This window comes from Grammomys surdaster, unplaced genomic scaffold (genome assembly GCF_004785775.1).
Source record: "Grammomys surdaster isolate TR1022 unplaced genomic scaffold, NIH_TR_1.0 1087, whole genome shotgun sequence".
In the NCBI taxonomy this organism is placed as follows: Eukaryota; Metazoa; Chordata; class Mammalia; order Rodentia; family Muridae; genus Grammomys; species Grammomys surdaster.
In genome coordinates, this window is record NW_021605506.1 from 3,216,033 (window position 1) to 3,241,087 (window position 25,055).

Consider the following 25,055-nt stretch of genomic DNA (forward strand, 5'->3'; position numbering starts at 1 on the left):
ATATATATATAATGTTTGTCCTTCTGTCTATATGACTATCTCTGCCTAAGTCTTTTTAAATCTGTGTCTCTCTGAGTACTGCACTATGTAAATATATGTGTTCATGTGTATGTTGATGCACATAGTTCTTTATTGTTGGCATCATCAATTGTTCTCCTTTTTATTTACTGAAGCAAGGTCTCTCACTGGATCCAGAATTTACCAATCAATTTATTCTACCTAACAAGTGTTTCTAGTTACTCTGTATATCCGACTCCTGGATATTGGAATTACAGAAAGGCTTCCACATGTACTGAGCATTTCAATGTAGATTCTTGGAATCAAAACTCTGGTCCTCATACTTATGCCATGCTACTTAACCACTAAAGTATCTTTCATCTTGAAGATAGCTGTTTCTATCTGTAAGTATGTCTGTCTATTCTGTGTATGCGCTGGTTCTAGAGAAACATACACAAAGAAAGCTTAGAGACAGTAGAATTTATTCACTTTTCAGTTGACACTCATATCCCCAAGCTTGTCACAACGTAAATGGAATTACCTTTGTTACATGCCATACTATGTGGGCAGTCATTTGTAATGTGTCAGGACTCATTCTTTTTTTTTTTTTTTTTGGTTTTTTGAGACAGGGTTTCTCTGTGTAGAACTCACTGTGTAGAACAGGCTGGCCTCGAACTCAGAAATCCGCCTGCCTCTGCCTCCCAAGCGCTGGCATTAAAGGTGTATGCCACCACTGCATTGCGTCAGGACTCATTCTTACTAATTAAAATAAAATCAAAGTCTTTACACAATTTTTCTACCAAGCTGCATAGACTACAATAGATAGTAGTGTCTCATAAACATCTGTCTAACACCTTGCTGCTGTGTAACTTTTCCACTGTTGTGTAAAAAAAAAGTCCTGACAAAAGTAAATTAGGGGAGGAAGCCTTTATTTTAGATCACAGTTCAAGGCTGTAATAGAGCACTGTGGGGAAACCATGGTAGCAGGGAAGTGAAGTATCTGGTCACATTGTGTCCACAATCAGAAAGCAAAGAGTGATTACTGCTTTTGTTGGATTACTTTGTCATTTTTATAGAGCCCAGTATCCAAGCAGAGGGAATGATGCCACCAATAGTTGATGAGCATTCTCATCACAATAACTTATTCAAGATAATATCCCATAGAATTATGCAGACAATAATCTAAACTAACCAGTCCTTCTCTGATGTTCCTAGATTTTTGATTCCTAGATAAATCTAGATCCTGTCAACATGAGAACTAACAATAATCATCATCTTCTATCTCTCTAAAGCACATATACACTGAACACCGTGCTGAAAGATCAATACCCATCTCTGAATTTTGCTGATTTTGGTAAAAGATCTTGAAATCAGTAAGAATGTGACACTTGGTTTTAAAACAATATTTACTTATAACCTTGACAGTTACCTATTGCATATAATGCTATATTGACAGAAGGTAAATGTCTACCAGTAGATGCCTGAATGAATAAAGTATGCTTAGCTCCGCATAGTGAAACATAAAGAAGCTGTAAATGCTGTTATGTGGCACTTACACTGATCTAAACTGATTTCTATTGTACACTGTCAAGTGATAGATTCATGTATTGATGGAGAAAAAAAGGATGCTACTTATTGTGATATAATCAGTGAGAAAAAAGAAAACATAACATAAGAACAAAATCAAATAAATAGAAGACATAAATAAGAATAGATTGAAAGAAATGGAGAAGAATATTTCTCTGATCAGCCATGGTGTGTGATTGTTATTCTCATTTTTCACTATTCAGATTAAGAAGCACCTAAGAGATTAGTAAAATCTAGTAATATACTCTTAGGTGTGTCTGTGAAGATTTTTGTACAGATTATTAAATGAAAATAGAATATCTACTGTAACTGCAGCTGTTATCATTCCATAACTTTTAATATTAGAGAGAGAGAGAGAGAGAGAGAGGGAGAGAGAGAGAGAGAGAGAGATAGGGAGAGAGAGGAACATGGAGGCAGATGTTCACTTGTCTGTAGCAGTCAAAGGTAGTTGATATATCTAGGTTGGGTATTGGGTTATACTTCTGATTGTATGGGCATCTTGTTACTGATCATTACCACATATATAAGCTTTTGGATAATTTAAGCATTAGAGTCGCACTTTCCTACTGGGCCCACGTGGATGGCGGGATGGTCTGGGCAATGCCCAGCCTTGCAGAGCCATCTCCCATGCTGATGTCTCATGGGTGGCATAGCTGATGCTTCTGGCTGGCCATTTTTAGCTGCAGCACACACATGGCCTCTGGCCAAGAAACATGGCAGCTGAACTAGGCAAAGCCGCTGCAGCTTAGATAGTCAGTTTGACCAGTGGCTGATTTTAAATAATCACTTACTACAACACTCAGGATAATATTTTCTAGTTCCACACATTTTCTTAAGAATTTTATGAATTTTTTTAGTAGATGAGTAGAACTCCATTGTGTAAATGTAGCACATTTTTTGTATCCATTTATCTGTTTAAGAACATCTGGGTTCTTTATAGCTTCTGGCTATTATATCTTTAGAACAGCAAGCATACATTGTCAGGAAACATATCTGAATCTGGACTAGAATAGGAAAAGTTCAGTGCTACATTTTGGTTCCATTATTGTTCATAATGGATAATATATTCAGGATGGAGTAGAAATGCCTTTGAGCAGGTCAGGGAAGAGGTTTCTGGACAGTGATAACTGAGATAGAATGATCTCTATATAGATGGCATTAAGCTATAGGCTGGTGTCTCAGACTTCACAAAAAAAGTGAAGAGTCAACCGCACACTGGCATTCATCTGTCTCTGCTTCTTCACTGCAGAGACAATGTACATAGCCATCTCTAACTCCTGCCATGATACACCCTTAAAGTGTGGTCTCAAATCAACCCTGCTTTTTTTCCAGGCATTTTTTTTGATAGTGCAGCATGTGAAGAATTCATTGCAGTAGAAAGCAGAGAGATGATCCAAGAGACATGTGCAAATAACATAAGAATTGAATGAAGGAACATCACTAGCTGCATATAAATAACTAGCATTCAAACTAGTTTTGAGGTCAGTGAAATGAGGTGTTACTTAAAGTTTTTATCTTGATTTTGTTTGCTTGTTTTTCATACACAGAGATCAAGAGAGAGAGAGAGAGAAAGAGAAAGAGAAAGAGAGAGAGAGAGAGAGAGAGAAAGAGAGAGAGAGAGAGAGAGAGAAAGACAGGGAGAGACAGAGAGAGACAGAGAGGGAGAGAGACAGAGTCAGAGACAGACAGAGACAGAGAGAGTCAGAGAGACAGAGGGAGACAGGAACATTACAATAGAGATACAGGAAACAGAGAGAGGGAGAAAGGTTGTCTAAATTTTAATGCAATAAGATCTGAGTTTTTCACAGAGTGTAAGGGAATACAAGAGAACAGTCACATTCACCACATGTCTGCAGAAACACCTGAGGTATCTGACTAATGACAAATCACCCTCATTGTACAGAGACCTGACATACTAACTCAGCCCAATGACAGATCCAGGCATCCTCAAACTGAAACATCCTGACACTATGCCTCTGCTGACAGGTGACTTCAAGGAGAAACATGGCCTAAGAGGTTTACTTGCCAGTGTCCTAACAGTGAATAGGGGTTCAAAAACAACAACAACAACAACAACAAAAAACAACTACATGGGACATTTGTATACCATAAAAACAAATCTATGCCATGGAAGACAATTGTTAAGATTAAGTTTAATTTTAATCTTGACTGGTTGTAGAGAACCTAGATAACTAAGAATGGAATGTATGGACACAGTCTCCTAGACTGGTGAAATAAATGAGATGAAGGAGATTATTAAGTAGCTGTGCTTTCATGTGTGCTTCTCCCAGACTGCATTGCTACACAAAGCCCTCCCTACCATTAGTGACAGACAACTCTAGAACTGAGATCCAAAATTAGTCTTTCCTCTTGTAGGTATCACCCAAAGTGAATTTAGACACCCGAAAAACAAATAAATAGGATCTACAGAGATGGTTCACTCAGTAAAGTGCTTGCTTCATGAGCTCAAGGAACTAGGTTTGGAGCCCAGAATCAGTACTGAGAAGGCAGAGACAGACCAACCTGGAGCCCACTGAACAACTAACCAAGAGAAAGTGATCAGTTTTGGATTCTGTTAGGCATCTGTCTCATAAACTAAAGTAGAGTGACTCAGGAATGCTCTTAATGTTGATTTGGCATACATGTGCTTATGTACACATAAATGTTCACCATCAAATGCATGTATAGCCACATGAATGAGTGCAATTCACACACACACACACAAACACACAAACACATACTTACTACCCACATATCATACACCCAATATATATACATATATATATATATATATATATATATATAAAAGAACAGACAAAGACAGACATATACACATATATACACATACATACATACATACATACATACATACATACACACACACACAACACTTAGAGAAATGGTGATGAAGGGAACAAGGGAAGGTAGAAAAGGTAAAGAGAAGGAAAAAGAAAAGTTTAGGATGTGAGAAATTTCTAGATTGAAAATAATGGTTCTTGAAAATCAAGTTTAAAGCATGAATACTGCTTGAAGTTTAAACAAGAATATGAAAAGAACAAGAGTAGCATATCAGTTGTACAATGGCAAGCATTTTTCTTTTCACTTGCAGTGAATATAATATATAATCTTGACAATAAACTTTCAAGTAGAATTTATTACTAATAACAAAGGAAGATACTGAGGAAGAAAAGAGTTAAATAACCTAAGTCAAACAACATGATAAAGGTAGGGAATGTCAGGATAGATTTAAACCAACCCACAGTCATTTTTTTTTAGATTTATTTATTTTATATATATGAGTGCTTGATCGATATCCATACCCATCTCTATCTCCATCTCCATCTCCATCTGCATCTCCATCTCCATCTCCATCTCCATCTCCATCTCCATCTCCATCTCCATCTCCATCTCCATCTCCATCTCCATCTCTATCTCCTTCTCTATCTCTATATATACCTTCTTGTCAGAAGAGGGCATCAGATCCAATATAGATATAGATGGTTGGTGGGAATGAAACTCAGAACCACTGAGCCATCTTTCCCATCTTTCAACAATCTTAAACATTCACTTGGGTTTAGTAGAACTTTCTTAGCTACATGATGTGATCAAAGGGACACAAATATAGTCCTGCTCAAACAGGACTAAAACAGAATATTTGGGATAAAGAAGGGGCTGAGGAAAATTCTTGAAATCAAAATGATATAAAAGACAAGAAATGGAAAAGTGATACAATGTTCTCACAGCTTGGAAACACCTGCCTTAATTGAATATTAATTAGTTATGCTGTCTGTGGAAGACCTAAGTGAAGCAGTGTAAGGAAGAAAAAGCTTATTTTGGCTCATACTTTTGGTCCTCAATAGTAGAGAAGGAAAGAGGCAGCTGTCTATATTACATAGTAGTCAAAAAGAAGAAAAAAATGGCTAGAAGATGGCTGGACTTCAACATTTAAGAGCTTCTGTTGAGGTTTGGTGTTTTGCTATGTAATATACTGCTAAATACTAGCCTCCAAGACTTGGTTGCTCCTAGAAAATCCAAATATACAATTTGACCTTGCTCCTTAGTTTAGAACTATTGGTTAAATAAAGATGCCAACAGCCAATATCTGGGCAGAAGAGACATAGTTGGGGTTTAGGGTTTCTGGGCTTGAGGTCTGAGAAGAACCACAAAGGAGCGAGAAAGGTGGATTGAGGGGATACTATGGAGTAAAAATCTTATTACATGGCCATGTGAGCTGGCCAATTGGAGTTAAGAAAGCTCAGATGGAAGATAGTAAGTTATAATTTGGGGTTATTAATGAGAAAATAGGTTCTAATAGCACAGAAAGTAGATATGTGCCCAGCTCTAGTACAGATTAAGGCTTCATATAATAGCAAAAGTTGTGTGTCTTTATCCAAGAACTGATTGACCAAAGGCAGGGTAGAAGCCCCTGATTTACTTAAATATTTTTAACAAGAACCTTCTCCCCAGTATCTCATTTCTACAAGAAAGATTTTACTTCTTGAGGTTCCAGAGCCTTCCCAAATCTCACTAAGTATTCAAAGATATGAACATGTTAAGGAAATTTAACAATCTGTAGTAGAAGTAGTCAACATCACTAACCAAAAAAGATACACATACATACATACATACATACATACATACATACGTCATATGTATGTACATACATACATATATACATATAATGCATTGTTGTCTAGAACATATATGTCAAGAGGCCCTGCTTGTCACTGAATCTGATCTATCCTAAAACAATTCATGTGCTCCAGACTTCTTTTCCTACTGTGATATACTAAGGGTAGGGTGATATTTTAGGAGATTATCAACTTAAGAGAGGTGATTAGGTTTGAAATAGACTAATAGTAATTTCCCATAGGAAAGAGATCTCTCTCTTCCAGGACTGAACTGACTACAGGAAGCTGAAAAATAAATTTGGCCCTATTGACACACTACTTAATTTCTCTTTCACTGTTAAAATATATAGTACAGATACAGACAGAGCATGTCAGCAATATGTTTCACATGAGTGGCTTTATTGGTAGAGGAGGCCTTTGAGTTGGTGAGAGGGAAAGAGAAGAAATAGGAGCTATGTGTTATGGTACATGTCTTTTATCTGTGCCATGATGCATGTGATGCATTATGGGAAAAAATGGGCCACAACAGTGGATGTGTTCCGGGGAGGTTTCCACACTGTGGGTCCCACATACAGGAGGTGTAGGGTTCCAGAGGCTGGGGGCTTTGGTGATGGCAGCCCCCAATGACACGAGGAAGCCCTTGGTTCCAAAAAGGTTTATTGTCATGGTGGATGGTGGATGGATCTGGATGTATGCCCCTAAAACTCAGGGCAGTCCTGAGTTAAATAGGGAGGGAGAAGGGGGAAGGATCTGGGGAGGATCTGGGGAGGAATGCTTAATTTGCTCTGCCCTCTGGCCTTCATTAGCATGTAAATCCTTAAGTCCTGAGGCCTGTGGCCACGCCCTTTAACTGTGCACTTTGGGAGGGGCTGTAATGGCCTATGTGACTGAACAACGTAGGTCTATGGAGACAAGACTGTGGGTCAGGACTCTGGGTTCTGGGGGTGTGTCTGAACTCCTGCTGGTTCTCACATAGAGTCTCCAGGTTCTAGGCCCATGCCCAGCCATGAACCAGAATACCCTTACGCAGTCCCACAATGCATGTACAAAGGAACGTGCAGCAGGTGCCATGGGAACTGATGCAGGAGCAGCACTGTTTCGTAGAGATGACTTGTATTATAGCTGGGTCCAGCAGCTGGCTATAGAGGGATTCTGGCTGTACACAAATTCATCTGATGCTAACACTCACACACTGTGTCCTATCTTCCACAGACACCATTTGCTGACACCTGCTACATTTTGACGAAACCAGAAAACAAATACTCAGCAACAAAACCAGGGAGCTCAATAGATGTCTTTACTTTAGAAGTATTTAAGGTCAAGCACTTTGTGCAGTAACAGAAAACAAAGATAGCCCATAGAAGGAGAGTACAATGAAAAAAGTGTCCCACATAAAGTGTTTCTTTGCTTCCCCCTTCACAGAACATGTCCTAAAGTGCCAGTAAAGCTCACCTCTTTCATTCCTTGAGATGTATAAACTGATTTTGATTCCTCATCTCTCCCTGGAATCTAGCGCTAAAAGCAAAAAACGAGAAAGCATTCATCCGGTTGCTTTTGACTCTGGCCTTGTTACTTCTCTCTTCTGGCCAGAAAAAACATAAGTAAACTCTATCCCTACATCAAACATATGATAAAGCAAGTTAGCCAATTATCTGTCAAACAGATAAATAGATAAATAGACAAATAGATAAGTGAAAAGGTAATAAAGAATTTGAGAAAATGTGGGTTAATAAAGAGGAAAAGAATGAAAGAATTATAAATCTAATGCCTGAAAGTCTTATGATCTCATGATTCCTGTCCTCATTCCTCTTCTTCAGTGTGGTTGGACTAAAAGGTCATTCTCAGTGGTTGTGGGAAAAGAATATCTCTAAGTGGCTGTTAAATTCTTGGCAACTTGAAGGTGACCATGCCTAAATTTTGGATAATGCCACATCTTTATAACTTAATAGCTTCGCTTAAAGGCTCAGTTTAGCAGGACATTATGCCATCTGCTTCTTGCCCTGAGAGATCTTTTCAAAGAGGAGGCTTTGACAAATGCAGATAATATCCACTGCAGGCCTTAGCTTAAGAGACCAGCTTTCTTGAAGCCCTATGTGGTCCACACTTGTGCATAAAAAGCTGCTTCTTCTAACTGGTAGATAGCTGTTTTTGAGCTCTTTGGAAAACCCTTCATTATAGAAATCAAACTGTCTCTCTGAGATGTACGCCACAATAGAACTTAGAATGATATAGAGAAGCAACAACACTAATATTACTCCAAGTGATTAAACTGCAAATGAGCCAGAGCATATATATCACCCATGAGTGCATCTCTATCAGTAAACCAGCTTTGAAACTTCTCCCAGGATAAGCTATGCCCACCATCTATGAGGAAAATAGTCTTTCTTTCTGGGAGGGTAGATATAGTAAGAAAACTGAGGCAGGATAGAAAGTCAGGTAAAGGGGAAAAAGACATGAGATTGAAAAAAGGACTCTCACTTGGGAATCTGGTTGATTTTTGGAGAAAAACTACAGTACGTTCGACAATTGATGGAGTTTTTCTCTCTTCTCACTGAAATTTTCTAAGTCTCTCACTAGAAACACTTTGTAAAATTCTAATGGCTCCTGTTATTAGCTTTTCATCTTATAATCTCCAAGAAATGTCTATAGCTACCTTAAAATTTCACATAAAAGTGGATGAGGTCTCTTAAGAACCCTTGTAGATATACCCTGAGAGCTACCATAATAATCTCTTTGGCCAAAGGTAAGGCACTCAGTAGTTTTTCTCTGACAATCCAATATTTACATCAGGGTATGCCCATTATTTTATCTGAGCACCACTCTCTCTAAACCACCATGCTTAAAGGTTTTTAAAACAGCATTGCTAGGGAGCAGTGAGATGGTACACTGGGTAACAGTACTTGTTTTCAAGTTTACTTCCTGAGATGTTTTCAGAAGCCATGTAGAAAAAGTTAAGGCATGCAGATGAGCTTTGTAGAAATGGCCCACCATTTTGCATGGCCTGTGATAGGTGAGCTCTGAAAGGCAAGGTCCTAACAGATTTCATCCCATGTTTCCTTCTTCCTGCTAATATGCCTTTCTTGTAATAATTACATAGCCTAATGATTCCTGGGCATTAGATGACACTACTGAGCAGATTTACTGCTGATTAACATTAAGATATACTCTCACATAAAAATGACATATAGATGAATTGATGGTTTCACAGTTCCTGATAAGGATTTTCTAGAATTCCTAAATTTGTAAGTACTCTGTAGAATAAAATCTGCAAATAAAGCTCTGAAAACTTTCAGGTGTCATGGGATAATTGCACTAGAAAATAAAGCAGTCATGGAACAAATTTATGATCTAGGAAAACATTTGTTCAAGATTAGGTGTGAGAGCATTGGTACTAAAGGTCATAAACAGGGAATGGACAATTTATTTTAAATTCAAGGACAGAAAATAAAATACTGACTAGTTTATTTGTACAAAACTTCCAAACTAATAAGATACAAGGCAAGTGATTTGTCTCTTAACAAAATCATACTAACTTCTGACATAAAAAGCATTGCTTTAAACTTAAATGAACTTATGGTATCACTAATAACAGATAATGAATGTTTAGTCAGATACTAGTCTCAATGGAAAGACATATAAACAATTATGCTGTAACTCCTAAAACCTTATCAGTCTGTTACATGAATTATTGCCCTCTTACTATGAACTTACTGGAGTGAAAAAGTATTTAGAAAATTATGTAATCAATAATCCTGCTGTAACAGTTTTACCTGATAGTTGTATGCAGAAATTTTTTAGAGATCGTATAAATACTGATAAAAGCAATAAAAGTTGTTGAAGCTTGTTTGTTGGAGCTTTGTTCCATTCACAAAATGTCTGTCTGTATGTATATGTGTGAAGTTGTTGGAGCTTTGTTCTGTCTATCAAATGTATGTATGTGTATTTATGTGTGTGTGTGTGTGTGTGTGCGTGCGTGTGTGTATTTGATTGGATCCTTTTTTTCAGTTTTATCCAGAGTGAACATTTTTTCTCTCTCTGTGATATCCTTCCTTTTCCTTTTTTTCCTGGCTCACATAGAGTTAAGAAACTCTGAGCCTCTCATCTGATCAGGGAGAGGACCATGAGTAGAGGAACATAGGTCCTGAGTAACCAACTTCTTTACTTAATCCCATCTGCTAACAGGAAGAGTTCATTGTGAGAAGCCAGTAGCTTACAACAATAGAATAGCATGACAGAGTTAAGTTGTCAGAGGCCATCTGCTCTGGCACGCAAAACAATAAGAGAATTAAAAGGCATTAGTCTTTTTTCCTTCCTTGTAAAGATGTATACCACTTCAGTAGCTATCTCCAAAGATCCAGGCTGAACTCTGGCAAGGATCCATATGGTAAAAGGAGAAATTTGATTCATGAGAGTTGTTATTTGACCTCTAGAACCCTCAAAAACACTCACAAGTAAAATAGATGGAACGAAAAAGTTCTCTACTCCCATCCGAGACACAGACACAATCAGAGACAGAAGAATTAAAAACTATGGTATAGCTTCCAATCTTCCCAAAATTAATCTATCATCTTTTTTTTTCTCCTTTGTGGTAAGAATGACCAAACATTCAGTTCTCTTCACCCTGGCTCCAACTTCACCCAAAGCAGGAATGGTTCTTTAAAAGCATTGTCTTTACTATGGCATTTCATCCGTATATAGCTCTGTCGATGTTAAGTTCCAAGCTTACAGCTATGGTAACCATGTTTAACAGGAATCAGTATGAAGATGTGAGAATTGTCCTCATCTGCTAAGATACTCAGAACACTGTGTACAGTTACTGCACCATTTTACTTATTATACTTTGTCTATTAAAATTATTTTCTTTGAATCAAATTCAAGTCCCTGGCTCAAGATATTTAATTCAGTTTCTTGTGAATATCTAGCTTATTTTTGCTGCCTATTATCAGCTAAATAGATTAACATATATTCAACATCAGAGAGTGGCTGTTGGAACATTAGTAAAGGGATCTGAAGTCCTATCAGAGGTAAAGGGATAGAGACACAGTTACACAGTGTCACTATTAGCAGCCAGAGGAGAGGAGTTCCATTACTCTTTTAAGGACTTAGGTTGGACGAAACAGTATTGAGTAGCTTTTCATAAAAAAAGATTGCAATACTACCCAATATAAAGTTGGGGCTTTATTAACAATCAAACACTGGCCCCTCTCTTTTTGTGTGTGTATACATTTACATATAGCAACATTTTCACAGTGTGTATGTATGTGTGGTAGCAACAGGCAGATAGGGTTTCTTTCCTGAATAGTAAGTGTTCCATCTTGCTTTGTGAGACTGTCTCTTACTGAATCTAGATTAATTTATCAGTTATGTTGATAAGGCAATGAGCTCCAGGGATTTGCTTATCTACCATTGAGAACTGAGACTACATATTTGTACTCTTAAACTGGTTTTTATGTGTATACTCAGGATCCACACTCAGTTTCCATCCTTACATAGCAGGGACATTGAATACTGAGTAATCTCTAACCTCCAATATCAAAATCATCTATATTGTCATCACTTGACTAGAGCAGTATCCCAACCCATATAAATGCAGACAACATAAGACAGCATGTTCTAGGCTTTCTGTGACACAAAACACTTATCATAGGGCGAGTGCTTCCATTCTACATAGCTGTAATGGCTACCCTGTTTCTACTACTCGGTAACATTATTATGGAAACTATGCTAGTTCCTAATGATGCATGCTTCCCCGGTAAATATTTGGTAGATATTTAATATATAGTATCAATTCAAGTGACAGTATTTGGCAGCAATATTTTTAGGGTGTTTATGTGTACACATTTGCACATGTTTGCAAATGTGTATGAATTCCAGAATATGACCTTGAATACTGTTCCACAGGATATAACTGCCCATGTAGTTTCTTCATGACAAAATCTAATGCTGTACATAACTTGAAAATTCAGTTAGACTGGTTAGTTATTTGACCCTGGAATTCACCTGACTCAGTCTCCCAAGTGCTAGAATTATTTGCAGGTAGAAAAAAGCTGGATTTTTACAAATGTTTTAGAGATCAAAACTAGATCCTCATGCTTGCAAAGCAAGTACCTTGCTGATTGTGCTGGAATCACACCTGGAAAAAGTAATTTTGCAATGATGACTAAGGACTAATGTTTTAAGAAAAAGAAATCTGAGACCTTGGCCTATCTTATTCTTGGGCACATCTTTGGTAGAACAATGGAAACTGCACATTCACCTGTTATGTATAATTGTGTGTGTGTGTGTATATATATACATACATACATACATATATACATACATACATACATACATACATACATACGTATATATGCTTGGTGATGAAGCCAGTTGAAGATGCCAGCATAAAAGTACATCACAAATTCCATGACACAAATAAGAATATTCTACTTACTTTGCTTTTTAATACATTTGTCAAACACTCTAAGTACACTCTAAGTATGAAGAAAAAGAAGTGCCAGTGAATATCTTATGTTCTCTGCAAGTTTTATTCACCTTATACTGGCATACAAGTATGTAGGCAATGACTAAATCATAACCATTGTTCTAACTTCAGGAAGCCAGGGTAACAATAAATGCCAAATTGTGGATTCAGTTCTTTCTTGCTTTCAATAGCTAGAGTGATAATCTATCACTTCAATCACAGTTAACAGTTACGGCTTGAAATGCTGGAGCGACCTCAATTGCAATTCTCTGCCTACTGCATTATGCATGCTTTGATGAGTTTTAATGAAAACAGAGGCTACTGCCAAGCAGAGAGATTCAGACCATCATAATAGCCAGCATGTAAGATTGGGAGACTAAAAAGGTGGCTTGCAAATGGATTAGGAACAGTTTGAGAATCAAAAACTAGTTTTGATTTAGAAATTTTCCAAATCATTTTCTGCAAATCCCCTGTAATTCTTGTCTATAGCTCTACATATGTGAAATTGGCTTGGCTTCATAGTGATAGGAAGAGAATGTGTTTTGTGAATGACTCTACACAAACAACATTGTCCATAAATATAAAATTTACTGAACAACATAAAAATCATGCTGCGATGTGGGTGAAAGGAGGGTGAGAGCCCTGTCTTAGGCCATGTAGGCTGCACCCACTCCCAGCACCACGCACTCCTTTTCGGCTGCATTGAGTGGGCCCCTGGGAAGTGGACCTACAATAATCCCGTCATTGGGCTAACTCACAGCCACATGTTTCAAGGCACAGGCCAAGAAGATTTTGTACTTTTCCACCACCTGGCCCCTCTTACCCCCTCCCCTTGTAAAACATGCTATAAAAAAGCATTTCATGTTCAAAAATAAATAAATTATTTATTTAAAAAAATAATAAAAAAAAATAAAAATAAAAATCATGCTGCTGGGAAATAAATATATTTTAATAAATGGCCAAATGTCTGTTAATATTTTTTAAAAAGGCACAGACTTACTACAAACTGAATTCTATAAAAAATGTTTTAAAAGTGCACACACAGGCTACACTGAGTTCTAAGGAGAATGTTATCAGAGATCCCCACACTAATTATGCTTCAGCCTGATCAGTTTTTCCAAGAAAGCTTCTTCCTGACTCCTAGAATCTTGGAAATGACATGGCAATTTAAAACAGGTGAAGACTTATTGTTTTATCTCTTTTGTTGGTAATGGATATATACAATCACTACATAACATCAGGTCACTGTTTCAAGACTGCTTGGTTTAGAAGAATTGGGATTTCACGTTAATGCCAACTATATCCCTGCCAGGGTCAATTAGACCTGTTGATACACCTTTGAGGGACTTGGTAGATTGAGATTACCATGGGTGGAAAAAACCCACCTTAAATGTGGATGGTACTACTATATGGGCTATGATCTCAGAGTGATTACAAAGGATAAAGCAAGAAGAACATCAATATTCATCTCTCTCTTCTTCCTGACTATGCATGCAATGTGAACAGGTGCTTTGTGTTCTTAATTCCATGCTTTCCCTACCATGATGACCTGTATCAAACAAGCGATGAGCCAAAATACACCCTGCCTTATTTAAGGTGCTTTGTCATTTATTTTGTCACAGCAAAGAGGAGAGTAAGTATGCCAGAACATATATCAAGATTTTTCACATTAATCTTGAAAGGCAATCAATTTTATCATCATCCTTTTTGATAATAAAACCATATCTAAAATGTCTAAATGATTTGTCTACAGTTGCATGATTATAATGCCCAAACATTTGAATTTAAACTCCATTACATCTTCCAAAGATATTCCTCTCCCATGTTTGAAAATGAAAAGGAATTGTGAGAAGCTGGGTAAAGAAGAATGTGCAGGAAGGAAATGAGGGCCACAAGAGCATTCTTTACATCTTAACTTAGAGCAGAAGTTGCAAATCCTAAGAATGAGACTTAGCTGGTTAATACTGAATATTAAAGCTCTTTACAGATGGAAACTGTTAAGGATTTAAAGGGAAAAAGCTTTAGTCTGAGATACAATCTTGCTCATTCACAAAATCAATGTTATGAGAATTACACTGGCTTTCATGAGAACTTCTATAATCTGCCTCATGTGTTTTACCCAATTGAGTTATAAACTTTTCAATAAGCCCCTCCTTCTTAATGTTCCATCACCTATTATAGCATCATCATGTAATCTCTGCTCATCACCAGGATGACAGGTCTATATTGGCCCATAAATATGGACATACTGGCATATAACTGATATATATATATATATATATATATGTGTGTGTGTGTGTGTGTGTGTGTGTGTGTGTGTGTGTGTGTGTATTTATTTATTCTTAAGCTACAATTTTGGTCCTCCTTGCTTCTGTGGTATATTGAAATGTCCTCCCCTATAGACTTTGAAATTTGAATACTTTGTTCCTAGTTGGTGGCACTGTGACATTATTTGAATAAGTTTAAAAGGTATGGCCTTGATAAAGGAATTTCATCATTGAAAGCAGGCTTTGAAATTTCAAAGCCATACCATGAGTTATGCTTTTCCTCCCAGTTTTCCTCTTGATTTTTGCTTGCAGTTGAAGACATGAGTACTCAGCATCATGCTGTGGCCTTCCATGCCTTTTTCCACCATTATGGACTATTATCCCCTGTAATCATAACCCAAAATAAATTTTTTCTTCTATATATTGTCTTGGTCATGGTATTTTTTAAACAGTAAAAAGTAATTAAGATGACTGGCAAATACTTTATCCACTGAGGCATGCCCCCAGTCACATGTTAACCAGTAGGATACTCAGGCATACAATGTGAGCTGGATTTGTGTTTGGAGGGGTGAGTATTTGAAACCTGAGTTTTCCTCTCACTATGTGTAGATTTTTATTGACACTGCTCACACATGATGAATCTTTAAATTTATCATTAGAATATCTGACACCAGTTTTGGGCACGGCTCATTGGGTAAAATTTCTTAATAAAGCTATTGTTGGTTTGTATGGGGTCCCATGTCTACCTTGCCATTGGAAGGTAAGACACGGGAACTTTAACTGTGCTTACTCCACATACTGGGTGGGTGTCAGGCTATGAGAAGCTGCAAAGACACTGCTCCGAGAATGGGGGAGCACAGTCTGAGGTCCTGGGGACAACCAGAGCTGGCTTGGGGATCCCCAGGCCTGCAGGATGGCCGGGGACCATCTGGTTCTCAGGCTCTTGGGCACCCAGGAAGCCATGGAAGAGCAGAGAACAAGAGTGGAGGCCCATGGGCTAGATCTGGCCAGAGTCCAAAGGGAACAAGTGAGAGAAGCTCAAGCTGAGTCCTGTGGGGATGAGAGTCCTTGGCTTGGTAGTCTCCATAGCTGGGAGCACTAAGAGGCCATCTGAGGGAGATTAGATGGCCAGCTCCTTAGGCAAAGGCCTTCTCCACTGTTTGCCATGGTGGATTCTAATGAAAGGAAGGCAGTCCATGGTTTAAAGTATTTATTGTCATGGCAAAGAGTAGATGAGTAAAAACCATACACCATTTTTCTTAGGGCAGGCCTGAGGTTAAATACAATTTGCAAGGAAGAGTGAATGGGAAGAAAAGCTTAACTGGATAAGCCCTTCTGGACTTTAGGTACCTCATTAAAAAAGAGATCTATCTTGAAGCTACATGGCCTATGGTCATGTCCTCTATTGCCCCAATGTGACTGAAGGACACAAATCTATGGAAAGCTGAGGCCTCATGTCAGAAGCCTAGTGTCTGAAGGCATGGCCTGCCATTTTATGGTCACCTGGGGTCCCTCAGGGTCACCTGGGTTCACAGGAGTTTCCATCCTATGCTCAACCAGAAGCCGGACTGCCTTTTTCAGTCTTACAAGCCAAGACAATTTTGCTATGATTAAAAATTTCAGAATAAGTTGGCATGCCTGGGCCTCTGTGGATATTTGTAGTTGAAGTCTCATAACACAAATTGTCAATTTCCTTTTATTTGGGAGGTATCACTGCATTTCTTTGACTATCAGTTATTACATGAGGTCCATCCACATTACTGTGGGCATTCATCTTTCAGTTCACTGAGTTAAATCTTAGCTTTATTAAAAAACAATACATTCACAGAGACCATCCACAGTAATGTTTGGCTAAATATGACTAGGCAGCACCTTACCAGATTTACACAAGCTTTCCTGTGTAGATAATGTACACTGGTTACTAGTCACAGTGGTAACAGTTTCTCTGCTGTATTTTAGGAACACAGAGCTCAGTTTTATATAGTCTAGACTCATTGAAATCAAACATGTAGGTGTCTGATGGGTGAATTTTTTATTTTAGAAGGTCAAAATTCTAACCATAAAGAATGTATATGTGTCAGCTATGTGTCCTTTACAATGTCTCAGTCTAGTAGTTACCTGTGTATCTGTTCCTACTCTCTAGGATCTCTGCTTTCTCTCTCTCTCTCTCTTTTTAAGGTGTTCAATTATGAATCTGTAATATACTTAAATTCCTAAAACCACACCATCTCTGGTCCTTGAATTTCTGCTTTAAACTCTTAAGACAAAAACATAAAATATACTAGATGTCAGTAACTGGTAGCTTTTTAGGTAGTTGATTTCTAGGGCCCTAGTCTTGTTCCCAAAAATAAGATCATGGGGAGCCCAGAAATGCTGTGAAAATTAAAGAAATGCAAATTTGCACCATTTTATAAGAACACATTTGTATGTTATATTTTAGAAAAGAATCCACAATTCCACATGGTGATAATTCTTTGTTTGTAGTTACACTTTGACTTAGATGTCACCTTGAGAATGTAAAGAAAAATAATCATATACAGAAAAGCATGTTAGTGATGAGAGGTACAGACAAGAGAAAAATCTCAGTGATAAGATTAACCGCCTAACTAGAAGACCAAGACTAAACCTTGGAATGAATAGCACCTTTCTTTTAATTCCCTAGAAAGTTTGGTACCTGGGCATGGGTTGGAAAAGCAGATTCAGGGAGTAGATCTCTGTCTTTCCAGATTGCAAAATCTCTGAGAAAATCAAGCATAAAGATTCAAATATAATCTTAGCTTAGTGGCATTTGTAAAGGCAGGCAGCCTAACCCTGTTTCTCAAGTCATACTTTCAGTAGGATTTTGTTGCATATTTCACAACATCACAAGTAACTGAAATTCAACAACAGTAAATAGTTAAAACTCTCAACATAAGGACTCATCTTGGTCTATAATTATGGAAATTTCTATCTATGATCATCAACAGTATCAACTCAGGATTAGATTAGTAGTAATGGCCCATCATAGCAAAGTTTCTGGTCAATAGAATATATAATCTCTGGCCTGGTTTGGGCTTAACATTTCAGTGATTTGGGTCAATCATCCAGAAAAAGGACCACCTATAAGAAGTCAGGTTTAACTTAAATCATAAATATCTCAAATATTCTTTCTTCCATATGAGATACAAAATTTTTAGAGCTTATTTGTTTAGAATTTTGATGATAGAATTAAGAGAGATGATATTTATAAACTCTAATAAATTTCCTGAAACGTCTGAACCTATTAGTAGTTGGCAGCCCTCCCACAACTCTTGGATGCATGTCACAGCTTTTACTTTGCAGTAAGTATTTTGTCTACTTTGGCTTCTCTCTCTTTCTTTTGTTTTCAGTTTTTTATTGGATATTTTATTTATTTGCATTTCAATTGTCATCCCCACTCCCCATTCTCCTTCCTAGAAAACCCCTATTGTGGTGCGCTGCCGCGCATGCGTAGTCTCCCTCCTGAAATCGCCATTAAACACCAGTAAGGCGAATGCCTGAGCAGCCGGTAACTGTCAAAAACTGACGCAGCCCGACGTGTCATATCTGCCGAGACGCATCAGCCAATAGAGTAGGGACACGCCGACCCGATGGGTATATAAGGAGAGCTCCTCTTCCCATCGGGGTCTTTCCTCATTTTCATTGGAATAAAGCTTGCTGCAGAAGGATCCTGGTGTCCGAGTCCGTTCTTGCTGGCGAGAAGGTGACGCGGGTCACACCCTATCCCATCTCCCTCCTCCTTTTTGCTTTTATACCATTTTAATTACATGTAAGTATTAAACCCAGCTCTAGGTTGAGGAACTAGCAATACATAGATGCAAATACTCAAGGAACAAGTAAGATTCTGCACAGAGCCTTACCAACTTTAGACAGAAGTGCATTGCTTTTGATAATATATATATTTCATGACGGGTAAGATAGGCATTCCTGTCAGAAAGACCTAAGACAGGTTCAGTCTTGTTTATGAAATAAAAAAAAAGGGGGGGGGGATAGAAGCAGAGAACTTTTAGGGCTGCTTGGCAAGAATTGACATAGGCCAAAGACAAGAAAATGGGATGCTTGGCAGGAATCTGACATTAGGCTAGAACAAGAAGTAATTTCAGGCAGAAATCTAAACCTGAGGCTAGAGCAAAGAAGTAGTTTCAGGAAGGAATCTAAATATTAGGCTAGAACAAAGAAATAATTTTAGGCAGAAATCTAAACCTTAGGCCAGAACAAGGAAGTAGGCTTCAGACATGAAAATGACTTTGGGATAGGACAGGGAAGTTGGCTCAGATATTTTGGTCATCTTGATAAGCCCTTAGATACAGTGATCACAGGAGTATTCACAGAACTTTGTTTATTGCCTTGCTTGTTCTTTGACTATTTGTGTTTATTGTGTTGTTTGCTCCTTTGCCTTCCTTGTAGCCAAAACACCTCTCTTTTAAAAAATCATAGTCCAGGGCCGATTTGTAAGTGAATACTTTTAAAAGCTTAGGACAAGTACATTTAGAGAATTAGAATTTCCCAAGCTAGCCTAGAATTCTGCATTTCTTTTTAAAATTAAGAACCGAGGTATGAATTATGTCTTTTTCTAGAATTAAGACACATTGAGAAGCCCCATCCCAGACTAACTTGTTGAACAGAACTAGATAAGAACAATCAAGGACAGAAAACATGACAATTTTTATTCCTGCTCTAAGGCAACTACAATGTATCTAACATATAGCCACTCTTCATTGTGTGAAGTAATATATAAACTAAAATAACTGCCACCTTCTACAGTCAGAGTCTGGATTTTGCATTCAGTTGGAAAAATGAGGAATATACCTTATGATCACTTCTTGCAGTGGTTTCATTGTATTGTGTCTATAGCATCTCATGGTCCTGTTCTTGAGTTCACTGCCACATGAGAATTAATGGTCTTATTTCTGCACCTTGTAAACTATAGGTTAGAAAGAGCTCTATATGTGTACTGCCTCCCAACAGAGGAGGCCAGAGCACAATGTTCAGTGAAGTGTATGAGGCATCATATTGTTGCTCCAACACACAGAACATCTTTTATCTCTGAAAACCAGAGCTTGAAACTAAGTACCTCTCTCTCTCTCTCTCTCTCTCTCTCTCTCTCTCTCTCTCTCATACATACACATAAAGAGATAGGAGAAGATAGGAGAAGACAGACAGACAGAAAGAGAGAGAGAGGGAGAGAGAGAGAGAGAGAGAGAGAGAGAGAGAGAGGCCAATTAATGGCAGTCAGTGTAGAACATGTAGGAATTTTGTTGTAGTTGATTTTCTCCTTCCACAATGTGTTATCCAGGGATTAATCTTAGGTCATCAGGCTTGTCATCAACTGTCATTTTCTATTCAACCTATCATCTCCTCAGATGCCAATTCTAATCAATTAAATTATTTTTAATTGATTTAAAAATAAGTTACATGCTCTCAGTATATTCCATAGGAAACATACTCTCAATGATCATATGGGATGGTAGAGGTAGTGGTGGTGGTGATGGTGGTGGTAATGGTGATGGTCACGGTGTTGGTGGTGGTATTGATTAGCAATGGAACTACAATTCCCAGAAAAAGAAGCTACACCTACCTTGAATATTGTACAAATGTGACTGATTAAAAATTTCATAATATCTTGGGAATCTTGGCATATTAAACAGTGGTTTATTGGTAATTTCTGTTTATAACTTAACATTCTTGTGACTATCCAGTGAGTTCCCTTGAAATTTATTAAAAGACTCCTGAGTTTCATGAATCAAAGGCTATAAAGTCATTAGATTATGTGTGAGGCTAAGAGCAGAGATGTTCTTGATTTAATGAAATGTTCTCTACTGGTATTTGACTAGTACATAGAAAAGTATATTTACTGGGACCATTACTTGGGTTACTTTTGCTTATTTCTTCTGGTCCCTGGGCCTCAAATAGGATGACTAACTCTGTGAAACAACAGATAAATAATTTGGAAGCAAAACCTATTCAGATACATTATCATAAGTTAGCTATGGAGAACCACGAGACTCAAGATGAGGTTGTTACTTTATCCAGGGTGTTCCCAAAACCCATCTCCACCCAACCTAAAAGAAGGGACTTCTGCCCGTAGACCAAGCAGAGAGGGGTCACCCAGAACCCCCTCTGACTGGCAATCTGAATTCTTGCTTAGGCTGTGAGGCTAAGCACTGCAAGGGAATATAAATAAAAGTTAAAAATATCTCTCTGGGTTCCCTGAGGGACAAGCCTGACTGCATAGAGGTTGATGTCAAAAGTATCCCCTCTCCAGGAAAAGGACATCGGGACAGGTATGGCCCTCATGCTTCTCTGGAAAACAACAGGGGGACTGGAGCCATTACAAGGTCCCCTTCAATTACTAGAGGTCAGGCCTCTATCCCCACCTTCACAAGATTAGAATCGCCACAGCCCTTCTATACCTAGAGAAGGGAGGAGATGTCAGGGCCAGCCCTGCTTACACACTGAAAGCCTAAAATCAGCCATTGGCCTAAAATCAGCAATAGCCCTGTCATACATATATACTAACACCAAGTCTTGGGTCTCTGTGGAAAAACATTGAAACAGATGGCTATAAGCTATTGTAAACAGGTAGCTTTTGTGGAAATTTACCAGCCTGAGTAGTCATAAACCTTGTAAATAGGTAGCCTTGGCAGACAATACCAACTTAGATAAGGACAAGTGAATCATAGGCAGAGTCATAGTGACCTGTCCCCTGAACCTTCACCTAGCCGATACCCTGTTCTGAAAGATATCTGTATTCCCCCTGAAACCCCACGCTCCAGTGTCATCCCCTTCCCCACGTCCTGCCTTTTTGTGTTTATAACCCCTGTGTGAGTGAGTATAAATTACGAATTGAAAAAAATAAATAAATTATTTAAAAAATAAATAAAATGCCAAGGTAAAAAAAAAAAAAAGAATGTTTACTTACAACTACCACAATAAAAGCTTCTGAAACCATTGGCATGATGGAACATGAAATTCGTGGTAACCTAAATCTATGTTCTCAGGCTATGGTCACCCTCTAGAATCAACTATCTCTTAGTACTTTTGAAAAGAAAGCTCTTTTCTAGGTCCTCAGTAGCTGCTTCATAATGCCTAATTATCTGTGACCCTGAGGGCTCCTTGTCATATAGTGATCTCATTCTCATTTCACTGATGAACCACTCAAGTTCAAGACAGTATGACTCACCCAGATACATATTCCATAGGACGATCTATAAATGCTGTTGCCCTTTGTGAATCGGGACATCCTAGTGACTTTCATGTCTTGTTTTTTTTTGGGGGGGGTTATTTGTTTTGTTTTCTATATCCCTTTTGTTATGTTTCCAGGTTTTAATAATGAATATGACATTGGAAAGTCTTATAGAAAACACTTGGTAATTCTGGTAAATCTTTCCTGTTTCAGGGAATAGTGTGATCATCAAGATTCCTGTACTCTTTGTCTTGACAACAACTAAGTTATTCTTATTATTTTTCAAAATAGCATTCTTTCACTATGAGGCTAGTTTTGTGAGTTTTTGTACCCCCAGGTGTCCCTTGTCATAAACTCCCCTCATCCTATGCATGAGTCACCCAGGTTAAGCATGCTTAGAAAACATGGCTCTTACCAGTAATATTACAGTACACCTGAAGTGGTCCCAGTGGCCCGCTGCCATCAGAGTCAACATAGAAGAACCCAGCTGTGTGCCCTCTGTGTCTATACACTTCACAGGATTGCTCATAGATGGCTGAAATGAGAAAAAGCAAACTCTGCTTGATTCTGAATATCCCTGAACAAGAATCAGTAGCTCATACTTTAGCTCACTTCTCATATTTCTTCCTTTCCTTCCCATACAGTCAAAAGAGACTTTACAGCTCAGTGTTCTGATACTTGGCCAACTTGTACCCTATTTTAGCTTAATTTTTGCTGCTGTGAAAAATACCCTGACAAGAAAGCAACTTAAATGAGAAAGGCTCATTTAGTTCACAATTCTAGGTTACAGTCCATCATTATAGAGAAATCATAACTACAGGAACTTGAAGCAACTTGTCATATTATATCCATAACCAAGGATACCAAGAAACAAATGCACAATTGTCTCCTTGCTGGGTTGCTTACACTCTGTTTAATTTGTCAACTTAAGTAGCTCAGAAACTGTTGTGGTTGGGTTTTATGTTAAATGTCTAGGCTCATTTTTGAAAATGGACTCTCGATGATGAAAATGCCCTACCAGATTGGAGTGTAAGGAAGTGTATAGTGCATTTTCTTTATTAATAATTTTTGTGGAAGTGGCCAGATCACTGAAGGCAATGATACCCCTCAGAAGATTGTCCTATGTGGCATTAGAAAGCAGGCTGATCAAGCCTTGAGAACAAGCCAGTAAATAGTACTCCTCCATTGCTCTCCTTTAGTTCCTGCTCTGATTTTTCTTCATGATGTGCTCTAACTTTAAGATGAAATAAACCCTTTCCTTAGAATGTTTTCCACAGCAATAGAAGGCTAACTGAAGCAAGGAATGCCTGTTTGGAAAATGATGTCACCCACAGTGGGCTGGGTCTTCTCACTCCAATTAATTTAGGCCAATCCCAACAAACATGTCTTCAGGCCAACTCAATATTAACAATCCTTCAGTGAGACCCTCTTCGCTCATGATTCTAGGTTATATCAGGTTGTCTGGTAAAGTTAAACATCACATGCCCTTACCTTATTATAATTCATGAATTCTTCTCATCACATTTCAGTGTTTCATCTACCATTATCTCTGTCCCTGAACTTTTTTGATTTGCATTCTGTCTATAAGTCCTGACAGTATACTATGAAAGATGACCAACATACTAGTCTATGTTCTTGTGCTAAAGAACTTCCAAGAACGATGTATGTGCTTCCTGTGACACTGCATTATAGCTATCAAATGCTACCAAGGATCAACACATCCTTGACTAATGAACTTAAATTGTGCATGTGCTATTATATGTTTTTAGCAGTAAAATATTAGAACACAAACACCATCTTGGCGACATTTGTATGTATGTGCTTGTGCACACATGCGTGCATGTGAACATATACTTGTGTACTTGTGTGTAAGAGGGCCAATAGTTGATTTCAAAAGTTGTTTCTTACTAGTCAAAACTTTATTTTCTCCTAGCCTATTTGGATGGGCTGGCTGACCAATGAACTTTAAGGATCTGCTTGTCTTTATCTCCTTAGTCTAAGAATTTTAATTGTGTAAAACCTATTGGCCTTTCATATGTTCTGAGGATCATATTTAGGTCCTCATGTTTGCAAAGCAAGCAGTTTACCAACTGAGATATTCTCTAGAAAAAAAACATACTCTCTTCCATTTATACATCCCAAGTTTAGAAAATTAGCTGATATAATATTACATAGAGGTTCAAATCATCTTCACCTAACAACTGCTTATTAATTTACAGATAGATTTCAACAAGTATGGTTTTCACCAAAGCACAGAGCCATGGACAAGACCAGCATGTGTCCCATGCTTATAATCCTTAGCAGGCACAAAATACTTATGTACTCACACATTAGCAGATATAGGTCACAGGGGTCACATAATTTTAGTTTTAACAGAGCTGTAGTGTTTACAAATATTAATCTCATTAAATCAACACAAACAAGTTTGGAAGAATGCAATGGAGATAGCTTAGAAGACATAATAACCATCTCCCTAGAGGCATTGTAGCTGTGATTACTATGCCATGTGGGCATCAGTAGGTCACAGAAAGGAGAGAGCCTTTGTCTATACTCAGTATGACTTGAACATATGAATGATTAGTAGCCTAACAAACCCTGAAAAAAATAAAAACTGAGCCAGAGGCAAGCAGTCCGGTGCCTGGGGGCCCATATAGGAAACTAGTCTGAGACAACCACTAGTCTCATGGCATTGTGTAGGCTTAGTCTAGCTCCCAGAGATAACAATAACCCACTTGGGGCCATATAACACAGTGGGAGCAAGCCTAAAACTACCCAACCTGGGACCAGAGGCCCTTGGTAGGAGTGACCACAAGAGGGTAAGCAATTCTAAGCTGTGAAGCATGGAGAGGAATGCAATCTGAGATGACCACCAGACTGGCACCTCACAGGTGCCAGACCATATCAGA

At 38.1% G+C, this 25,055-nt stretch overlaps 1 non-coding gene across 1 annotated transcript; it reads left to right on the top strand.

The window, feature by feature from the left end:
* The first annotated feature begins 24,615 nt into the window (after positions 1-24,615).
* On the top strand, positions 24,616-24,742 carry LOC114634762. The gene has a single exon (XR_003713379.1). It is a non-coding gene; the product is annotated as a small nucleolar RNA SNORA17 (small nucleolar RNA).
* The last annotated feature ends 313 nt before the right edge of the window (positions 24,743-25,055 follow it).